This window comes from Oryctolagus cuniculus, chromosome 16 (assembly GCF_051225735.1).
Source record: "Oryctolagus cuniculus isolate XC-2025 breed Fujian yellow rabbit chromosome 16, ASM5122573v1, whole genome shotgun sequence".
Taxonomy (NCBI): domain Eukaryota; kingdom Metazoa; phylum Chordata; class Mammalia; order Lagomorpha; family Leporidae; genus Oryctolagus; species Oryctolagus cuniculus.
In genome coordinates, this window is record NC_142882.1 from 70,882,865 (window position 1) to 70,893,997 (window position 11,133).

General features: G+C 39.5%; 1 protein-coding gene across 5 annotated transcripts in view; it reads left to right on the forward strand.

Annotated features, from left to right (window-relative positions):
* THSD7A (thrombospondin type 1 domain containing 7A) overlaps nt 1-11,133 on the forward strand; it is a 689,693-nt gene that overhangs the window by 427,894 nt on the left and 250,666 nt on the right. The gene's annotated exons all lie outside the window — the stretch shown is intronic.

The window sequence follows — 11,133 nt, forward strand, 5'->3', positions numbered from 1 at the left end:
ATGAAGAAAAAATTTAAAAGCAAAGTATAGGGGGCAAGTGATGTGGAGTAGCGGGGAAAGCTGCTGCCTGCGATGCTGGCCTCCCATATGGATTCTAGTTCATGTCCCCACTGCTCCACTTGTAATGCAGCTCCCTCCTAGTGGCTTGGGAAGAGCAACAGAGTACGGCCCAAGTGCTTGGACCCCTGTGCTTAGGCACCTGCCACCTCTAAAGAAATAGGGGCAGAACAGATAGGAGACAGTGTATGGACTCAGAGCCAAAACAAATTTATTCAAGGAAAACTAAGTTTGCAGTGGTGGCCAACTGTTGGTGTGCATATGGAGCAAGCTCATGGCAGAGAGCAAACATGTAGTTATGGGTTGGATTTATATAGCATAAGCCAGATAGGTACCATGGTGGGGACTAGGGGAGTGCCACGGGGTACAGATTTGGTACAGAGAGCATAGCTGAGCTGGCTTTTCCTGGACTTTCATACTCTGTGGACTTGTTAGTTGGAAAACAACATGGAAGGTGGGGTGGAGAAGAAAACAGGGCATGGGAACAAGCTGGCCTAAGAATGTAGGGGCTACTGGACTGGATCTACTCTCAAGCAAGGAGCCAAAATGGCTCTGAGATCTATGTCCTTGGTCTGTCACTACCCCCATGGAGACCTAGGAAGACCTGCTGGCTTCAGCCTGGTCTATCCCCAGCCATTGCAACCAACTGGAGAGTGAACCAACTAATGGAAGACTAGTCTCTCTGTTTCTTCTTCTCTGTGTGTAACTCTTTTAAATAAATAAGTGTTAAAAAAAAAAAAAGCAAAGGATAGGATCAGGTCATAGGAAATATGCTAATCTTTTTTTAGGAAATGTAATTTAAAAAAAAAATTCTGGGCCGGCGCCGCGGCTCACTAGGCTAATCCTCCGCCTAGCGGCGCCGGCACACCGGGTTCTAGTCCCGGTCAGGGCGCTGGATTCTGTCCCGGTTGCCCCTCTTCCAGACCAGCTCTCTGCTGTGGCCTGGGAGTGCAGTGGAGGATGGCCCAGGTGCTTGGGCCCTGCACCCCATGGGAGACCAGGAAAAGCACCTGGCTCCTGGCTCCTGCCATCGGATCAGCGTGGTGCGCCAGCCGCAGTGCGCCGGCCGTGGCGGCCATTGGAGAGTGAACCAACGGCAAAAGGAGGACCTTTCTCTCTGTCTCTCTCTCTCTCTCTCACTGTCCACTCTGCCTGTCAAAAAAATTAAAAAAATAAAAAAATTAAAAAAAATTCTATTTCACCCATCAAGTCAAGGAAGCTTGGTGGTTATGTCAGGGATAAATAGCACCCAGCTTCAGTGATTCACTAGGTCTCATAGGACTCAGGATGTAGTTAGACTCATGACTGAGATTTATTACAATAGAAGATGGAAAGCAAAATCAGCAAAGGAGCAACAGCAGAGAGCAGATGCAAGGTTCCAGAATCTTCTTCCTATGGGCTTGCACAACATAGACTTAATGCGTCCATCAAGGAGTTTCACATAAGGCAAGCTTGTTAGACACCTAGTAGCCTGAGTTTTTTTATTGGAGACTGATGACAGAGGACTTGTACCTAGCATGTACAAAATCCCAAATTCCTTGAAGGAAAGCAAGTTCTGCATATGCCACACTCTTACATGAACAGATTAGGCACAGCGAGCCACTCTTGTCACTTAGAGAAAATTTTGTTATCAGTGTGGGAACTGTTTATCCATTATGTTCCACTATGCCAGCCAGCTGCCTGCCTTCCAAGCAAGTCTTTCTAAAGGCTGGAGACTGAGCTGGCTGTATGGACTCTTAGGAACAATGGAATGTATTAACAAATGATGTTGTGACTTCTAATTAAACACAAGGGAGTGAGGGCAGTTTTATTTTACTCCCCTGTCTTAAAATCAACCAGAAAAACAAATAAGGATGAATAGACAATTCTATCTATAGTTTTAAAGAAACAGAAATGGAAAGATGACAAAATATGACAAAAATAAGTATCAAATTAAATCTAGTATTAAATCTGGATCTAAAAGATAGGAGAAGGGGTGGGTGTGAGGCACAGTGGTTAAGATGTCTGCACCGCAAATCAGAGTGCCTGGTTCCAGTCCCTGCCCCTTTACTTCTTATCCAGCTTCTGCTAATCCACAGCCTGGGAGGCAGTGGATAATGGCTGAAATCCTCGGGTCCTTGCCTCTCACATGGTGGACCTGGATTGAGTTCCAAGGCTACTGGCTTGGTCCTGTCCTCCTCTTGCTGTTTCAGGGACTTGGAGAATCAACCAGAAGATGGGACTTCTCACCATTTCTCTCCTCTATCTACCTTGTAAATAAAATGAAAATAAATAAGATTTAAAAAATAACAGTAACATGTGAGTTGATAGATATGAGGGTGATATCACATTGTCATTTTAAAAATAAAAGAGGAAGCCAGGACCTGATATATAAAAAGGACTCCCCTATAGTAACCAGTGACACAAAACTGGCCTGGAAGAACCATCCAACGATCTTTTTATTGCATTAACTCAATCTGGGGAGCGTGGGCAATGCACCAATTTCCCACCCCAGAATCGCAAGGTAATTGTAGCTGGTGGAAAATTAAGAAACCTTACTTGTCTGGTCTCCAGGCTGAGGGGAGCTGTCCAAGGTGAAGTGGAGAAGGTGGGGAGGAAGTCAGTCTTGGGTTTGCAGCAACCACAACTAGTGATCTAAGGCTTGGCTGTGAGCCACTCCTACCTCTAGTAGGCTTAGGTCTCCCAGCTGCACTGCTCCTAAAACAAAGACCTGGATCTACACGTGAAAGGCACGTATTTCCAGAAGAAGAATGCAAGCTGCCATAAAAAAGACTAGAAACATTAGTGGAAATAGTGCCTACTTTTGAAAATATCTTCCATTTTAGTGCACATTGTTTTGTCATATTAGCTGACAAAGGCAATTAATTGTAATTATAATGCCAGCAGAAGGATTGCCAAGAAGTGTGAGAATGTAAACCCAGGGAATTCCTGAGAGAATAAAGTAGAATTAGGATTTAAAATATTTCTGTTGGCTAAGGCAAAATAAGTAGATCTATCCAGCTTCAAGATAACCACATAAAGCAGATACCTCAGGTGCAAACACACGGAGTGAAAAATAACTGGGTTAAAAATGAAGAGAATAATCTAAAAACTCTGAGAAATACATCCACATTGGTATATTTTTCTCTCAGTTTTACTTTTGTAATCATTTTTCTTTTTAAGTCTCTGAATGAAGGTGTTTCATGAAGGTGGTGGAAAGTACGTGTTATTTTTAAAAATCGTGCATGGATTTCAGAATGTTTTTGCACCAAAAAAAAAAAAATACATCACTTCATTCCATTTTTCCATGGACTTTTTGAAGAGTCCTCTTATAGATTCAGTTTTAGTATTTCAGATAGTAATGAATAAAACTTCTAGTGGCTTTCTGATTTCCCTTCCTAAGTCATACTTTTCTAGCTCATTCTCTCATCATCAAAATAAGAAACTGTGCAGAAAATTATGTCTTCTCAACACAATCTCTTTTTGCCTGATTTTCACTACTTTTTAAAAAGATTTATTTATTTTAGAGGCAGAGGTCTTCTATCCACTGGTTCACTCCCCAAATGGCCTCATAGGGCAAAGCTGGGCCAATCTGAAGCCAGGAGCTTCCTCCAAGTCTCCCGTGTGAGTGCAGGGATCCAAGCACTTAGGCCATCCTCCCCTGCTTTCCTAGGCCATTAGCAGAGAGCTGGATAGGAAGTGGAGCAGCCAGGACACACACTGGAGCCCATATGGGATGCTAGTACCACAGGCAGAGGCTTGGCTACTACGCTACCGCACTGGCCCCTGTTCTTTACCTTTGAAAACTTAACTACTTTAACCTTCAGTTATAGGATTGTTTTTAAAATGGTGATATAAAACTCGGATATAAAGCTACTAGCTTTATAACATTCTGAAAAGTGGTTGAATCAGCAAGAAAAGAATTCAAGTAATGGATGATTAGGGAAAATAAATACTAACCCAGAGTAGGGAAAGCTATGCCTTCATGACTAAGTCATTTCCACTTTCTGGTGCTTAGTTTGCTCATCTGTAACCATATTTGTGAATGGTGAACAGTGATGGCAGAAACAGGGAACTGAAAAATCTTTAAAAGCCTCCAAATCCCATGATTCTAATGAAGCCTGAACAAAAGCATACCTAAAATTGTAAACCTAAATGCTGGTAACCTGGAGGTTAGATTATATAAGCAGAGAGTTAGCTTAGAGGTGAAACCTGGCAGAAATGGGAAAACTTGTATCTGCCAATGGCCATTTGGGTGTCTGTAACACCCATTTGTGAGCCATACAAAATTATTAACTTAAAGCTACCCTGCCATAGATTCATTGAATTTGAGTCTTGCCTGTTGATTGCCTAGACAGGGCCATACAGGCCTTATGTGGTCCACGGGCCAAATGTTTACCACCCCTGCAGAGATTTCGAAAGTCAAGTTTAAGTGTTGCCCCGTTATATCCTGTGGGTCTAAACACCTCCACATTTATTAATAATAGGGTTCTTTAGCACACCTCAATATAGGTGTACTTATTTATAATTTATATGCATGTACTATTATATAAATATATGCATAATTTAAAACAGACTAATTTAAATTTTAAGATAAATGAGGAAATAATATTTTGCTATTCTTCAGGGCCTCATATTGTCTTTAGCTATTATCTTAATGTTAGTTATTTATGAGGAGGTGTTCACAAGTTCTGTTTTATGTGTTTATAAATTTAGCTATTGAACCTATTATATAAATGAATTCCTTACATTAGGCAATGGAGATAAATGAATGTTATTACCATGCTATATGAATATTATCATTTAATCAATAAGAAAATATTATGTACTTAGTATGCTTTTAGCACTGTACCAGATTCATAATTAATGTTCCAGCTATATGAAGTACAAATTTTACATTATGCATAAAATGAAGTAGGTATTATTATTCTTCTATTATAGATGAAAACAATTGAGTGTAAGAGATTTTGAGTGACTTTTAAAACAGAGTAATTAAAAGCATTGTCTGAGGTCATTGAACTACCATGCAAATGTAGTTCCAAAAGTCTGTAAAAAGTTGAAGATATTTATTTTAGGGTAAAACAAACTTTGAGGTGCTCATTTTTTCATATAATATGCTTTTTTCCTTGATTCTTTTGAAGTCCATGTGCATGCACAGATTTCAAGTTTCTTGAGCATTAAAATTAACTTGCTTTTTATCTTTTATCTCTATCTTGAGAGGCAGTGAACCAGAGAAAGCTCCCATCTGCTGGGTCCCTCCTCAAATGCTCACAATGGCCAGGGCAGGGCCAGGCCAAAGAAGCAAGGAGCCAGGAACTCAGTCCATGCCACGTGAATGGCAGCAGGTGTGCATTGGCAAGAAACTGGAATTGGGAGCAGAGCAGAACCTCAAACCCAGATGCTCCCATATGGGATGCTGGTATCCCAACTATCAGCTTAGCTGCTGGGTGAAACATCCAGCCTATTTAATATCATTTTCTACAAACTTTTTGACTTTCCCCTGTTTATGGGAGATGTGTGTGCTCTATTGGATGTCTCTGAGAAGAGATGGCCCACGTGAAAGCATTTCTATGAGGAAACTCATTTTCAATAGATAAGGACATATTCAAAACTTTAAGTACATCCATTTTAAAAGTAGTCTTTTTGATAACTTCTGTTTTAGGGCAACATTTTATTTGGATCTGATTCAATTTTCATTCTCCTTCCCATTTGTAATAAGGTGATATGCTTTTATAACAGAAATGTCCAGGTTACATTTTATTATTTCTGTGTTCCCAGACGGTGCCCCTTTGGATTATAGAGTGTAATAGAGAGGAGAGAAATAGATAAAGCAATACTCATCCATAAGTGGTAAGAGGGAAGTACACACATGTTCATGCTCTTTTCAAAGTATTTATATTCATTTTAAATCCTGGGAGCAACTGAACAGAACAAATGGTGTTAACCGTGCATTCTAAACCAGCGTTAGAATCTAAGATAGCTGCTCTGATCAAATTATAAAGAAAAGCTTGGTTTTGGCTTTTTTTTTTAAATCCCGTTTAACGCTCCTCAGGAAACATGACAGTTGTACCTCTTCAAGCTTACACTTTAATTTGTGCTCACCTCCCATCCTGATCTGTTCACATAATGATAACTCAGGTTTTACTGTTTTCACCCGCCCTGTTCCTCAGCTGGCAAAAGTACTGTGGTACTAAAACAAGCTGAATCAGTCAGTCATAGTATGTCAGGCCCTAGATTTCAATAAAAATTCTATTTTTTTAAATATTCAAAGTCTTCCAAGGATTTATGCTAATATTTATAACAATACGCACCCTTACATGCATCCATTCATTTCCTGTGTGATGGCAATAGGTGAATGACAAGATAGAATATTTCATGGAGGAAATTATATGTACACTTTATGTAAATATATACTTATACTTTAGAACATAAAGTATTAATCTTTATAGCTTCCATTCCGCTAAGAATAGCACATAATCCACTTTTAATAAATATTTGTAAAAGTGTTAAAATTCAAAGGAACTTTCTGTTCTTAGAACTTCAGTCTTTTAATGAATAATAAATAAGGTTGATAGAAAAATGAAATCCTCTGAGGTTATAAAGAAAATTAGAAAACATGTGAAAGACTGTCATCCAAATATGTTATATTCAGTTAGAATATAGGTTTAAATTTATTCCATTCAGGATACACCCTATTTTTTAGTTTGATTAATTTACTTACTATGTTATTAAAATTTTTTATTTGAAAGGTAGAGACAGATCTTCCATCTGCTGGTTCACTCCCCAAATACCTGTTAGTAGCTGAGGCTGAGTCAGGTCAAGGCCAGAATCTGGGAAGTCCAGGTTTCCCAAATGTGTGGCAGGAATCCAACTACTTGAGCCATCACCTGCTGCCTCTCAGAGAGCCCATGAGCGAAAAACCGTAGTCAGGAGCTGAGGAGGACTCAAATCTAGATTCTCCAATATGGGACATGATCTATCAAGAGGTATCTTTACTACTGTGCCAAACATTCATCCAGGAGATATCATTTATAATATATATACTCAATATCATTCTGCCTGGTTAACACGAAACAATGGTTATTACAAAGTTAGTGCATATCACATAGAAATCAGAAAATATTAATAATCATAATATTGTAAATGTACTCCACCAGTTTGTAAGAATCCATTTATTAAGCTTAATCTTTTGCATGTCTATAAAGCTTTCTTATGCTTTTACCTATTTATAAGTATCCTTATGGTACCTGTTGCTGCTTTTTTCACATGCTGAAGCCAACAAAATATTTAGTAAACATTATCAATTAGTTGGTGTTAATGTGTTTTTTTTTATACTATTTGTTGAACTTGTAGTGTGGGGTTAATCTTATGAGTATAAAGTAAATTGAAATAGATCTTTGTAAAAATTAAGAGTGGGTGGCCAGTGCCGCCGCTCGCTAGGCTAATCCTCCGCCTGCGGTGCCAGCACCCCAGGTTCTAGTCCTGGTCGGGGTGCTGGATTCTGTCCTGGTTGCTCCTCTTCCAGTCCAGCTCTCTGCTGTGGCCCAGGAAAGCAGTGGAGGATGGCCCAAGACTTGGGCCCTGCACCTGCATGGGAGACCAGGAGGAACCACCTGGTTCCTGGCTTCAGATCGGTGCAGTGCGCCGGCTGTAGCAGCCATTTAGGGGGGGTGAACCAACGGAAGGAAGACCTTTCTCTCTGTCTCTCTCTCTCACTGTCTAACTCTACCTGTCCAAAAAAAAAAAAAAAATTAAGAGTGGGAATAGAAGGAGAAGGAAGAAGGCTAGGTATATGGATAGGAGGGAGAGTAGGGTGGGAGGTATCACTGTGTTCCTGAATCTGTACATATGAAATACATGAAACTTGTATACCTGAAATAAAATTTTTAAAAAAGTTAATAAAATGAAAAAGTTGGCATTAATAGAAAACTAGTGGCTAATATTGTCAATGTCTAACTCCAAATTTGTCAATGTCTAACTCCAAATTTCCTATAAATTCAAAAATATCAAAATGACCACCAAGGTCATATATTCTTTGGTATGACTATTTCATCATGGCCAAGATATCTTCAGTGCTCTCAAACATCTGTCACCTCCCAGGAATATTTTAATAATCCCTTTATTGATATATTATTGATACATTGTAAGCTATGATATTTAATGCATGCAGTTTAATGAATTTTTGGAGAAGAATATAATTATATATTCATGAACTCATCAAAGTAATAAATATATCCATCCCAATGTTTCCACCTGCTCCTTTTGTTATTGTGTTATTATTTTAATAGGAATAATTAAAATCTACCCTCACATCAAATGTTAAGTGTGTAATATGATATAGAGTATTTTTGTTTAGCATGAAGTTCCTAACCTAGAGTAATTGAACACTAAGAAGCTCAGCATTTTGAAGCTTTGTGTTTCAGTTACAGGAAGGGATTTGGGATCTGGGCGATCCTTAAATCACAACACAGATATCACTGCCTGAGCATCCTCAGTGGAAGCCTGAATACGCTCTGCTAGACTCCCTCATTTTCCTGGCAGCTAATCTCTGCCACTTATTGTTCTGTTGGGCTCTCTGGCATGAGACTGCATGAAAGCAGCTTTCCTATGGGAGCTGGCACTTCCTGGAGCAGCTGGCCACTACTCACCAGGCCAGTGACCTTGCTTTTCCTTTTCAGCAACTGTGATCTCACCCATTGTTTTCATTTATTCACTGGAATTCTGCGAGCTTGATGAGGGTAGCAGTGAATTTCCCTCTCATATAAATATAGCAAGAAGAGTTTTTAATGGGAGGAAACACTTTGAAAAGAAAAAAAAATTCTCATAGGATAAGGAATGTCATAAATCCTGAATGCACTCTTTGCATAGCCTCATTAAGGATATGTTCCTCTCCAGAGTCAGCTGTCACATTACACTGGCATTGCCATGTGCTCCAAGATGCTCCTTTATTGACGGTTAATTTAGGTCTCTTCATACACATTCACTTTGCTATCTTTCTGATTTTTCTAATCTTATTTAACTCTAAAGTGATTTTATAGCTTTTATCCAAAATTTGTTTGAGAGGCAGTTTCTTATTTAGTACAAATATCAGGTCTCTAGTAGTAGATTGTAAAGGCTTGCAATCATGAAAAAGAAACTTATTCAGGTAATATTAAGGCTCTTCAAAAGATCATAGAAAATATGTATTATAAAAAGTGTGCATGGGTTACAAAAAGTTTTATACGAAAACTAACTTTTAATTATATTCTTTCCATAAACTTTTTCTATCTTGGTATATTGTCTTGTATTTACCAGAGTAGCAGTTGATTTGTAGATCAACAAAAATAGCTGTGCTATGATTTTTTTTTTTTTTGGACAGGCAGAGTTAGGCAGAAAGGTCTTCCTTCCATTGGTTCACCCCCCAAATGACCGCTACGGTGGAGCTGTGCCAATGCAAAGCCAGGAGTCGGGTGCTTCCTCCTGGTCTCTCACGCGGGTGCGGGGCCCAAGCACTTGGGCCATCCTCCACTGCCTTCCTGGGCCACAGCAGAGAGCTGGACTGGAAGAGGAGCAACTGGGACTAGAACCTGGTGCCCATATGGGATGTCAGCACTGTAGGTGGAGGATTAGCCAAGTGTACCACGGTGTCGGCCCCAACAATTTGCTTTTTAGTAATTTGATTGTATTTTCTGATTCTGCCTGGTACCAACCTCCAACCTTGGAATTCTGACAAAATGCTAGGGTGGCTGGGATAGTACTGGGAAAAAGTAGAAGCTGAAGGACAAGAAGTTTCCTTTCTTATTTTGGTACTCGATTATTTTATGATTGTCAAGTAACATACAGATTTTTGGTTGGCCATTTTAGTTGAGATCTTGCATCCTCAATAAACCAGAGACTGGGGTACTCTGTGATCACTGCAGATGGCAAAGCACTGATACTGGTCCCTGGCTGTGCCTGCTGATAACCTTTCATGATGATAGCAACCAAGGTCTCCTTCTACACGTTGTTCCATATAGATCCGCATAGATCACTTTTATGCTTTCTAACTATGTGGGCTAGCCAAACTCCACGTGATCCAGGTTCTCCCTTTCCAAAAAGGAAGAGATGAGGAAGGGGCTGCTCTTTAATGATCACTTCATTCTACTGAGTACTTCTCAACATTTATTTACCTTCTCTGATTCTTCAATGACACAGCAGAGAGGAAGTCTGCTTTAGGGTGTGTGCAACAGCTTTTCTCCTTTGAGATAATGAATGAAGAAGGCCTTGTAACCGAGGAGTGGCAGGCAATGTGTATTGAGGAGGGTGGGAACAGAACAAATGCAAGAGAGTTTCACGGGGCACAGAATTTAAGGAAACAGTTCTCTCCAGGCTTGTGCTGGTGCCTTTTTTTTTTTTTAACAACAACATAAAAAATTATTTATTTGAAAGGCAGAGTGACAGAGAGCAAGGGAAAGAGAGTAGACCTTCCACGTACTGGTTCACTTCGCCAAATTGTTCCAGTTGCTGGGACTGGACAAGGCAGAAGCCAGGGGTCTTGGAACTCCATCTGGCCCTCTCACGTGGCTGGCAGGGACCATCATCCACTGCTTTCAAAGGTGCATTAGCAGAAGGCAGATTGGAAGTGGAGTAGGTGGGACTGGAACTGGGGCTCTAATATGGGATGTCAGCATCTGATGCACCTTTATTTATTTTAAAAATGTTTACTTATTTGAAATAGTGACAGAGATGGTGTCATCTTTTTTTTTACTTGCAAATACATTAAATTTTAATCTTTAATGTTCAATTTTATCGCTTTGGGAAATGTTTTCCCTGAGCCAAGAATGCTAATTACATAAAAATACACGCACATAAAAAGTCATTCTCCATTTTCCAGGGAAAAAACAGTCCAAGTGTAACTTCTACAATAGTCAAGTTTTTAAATTATAGTGAAAGTCTTGATCACCTCATTTATTAGCTCTAAGTTACATATTTAAATTAAACATTAGACAACTATTACAATTTATAAATGCAAGGCGCCATTACATAGTAAAATGATTCCTCTAGAGTGGATGTGTTCCTTCTCCCACCAACTAATGAAACAGCAGCAATGTCTATTAGTTTAATCTCTTTAGATGACTC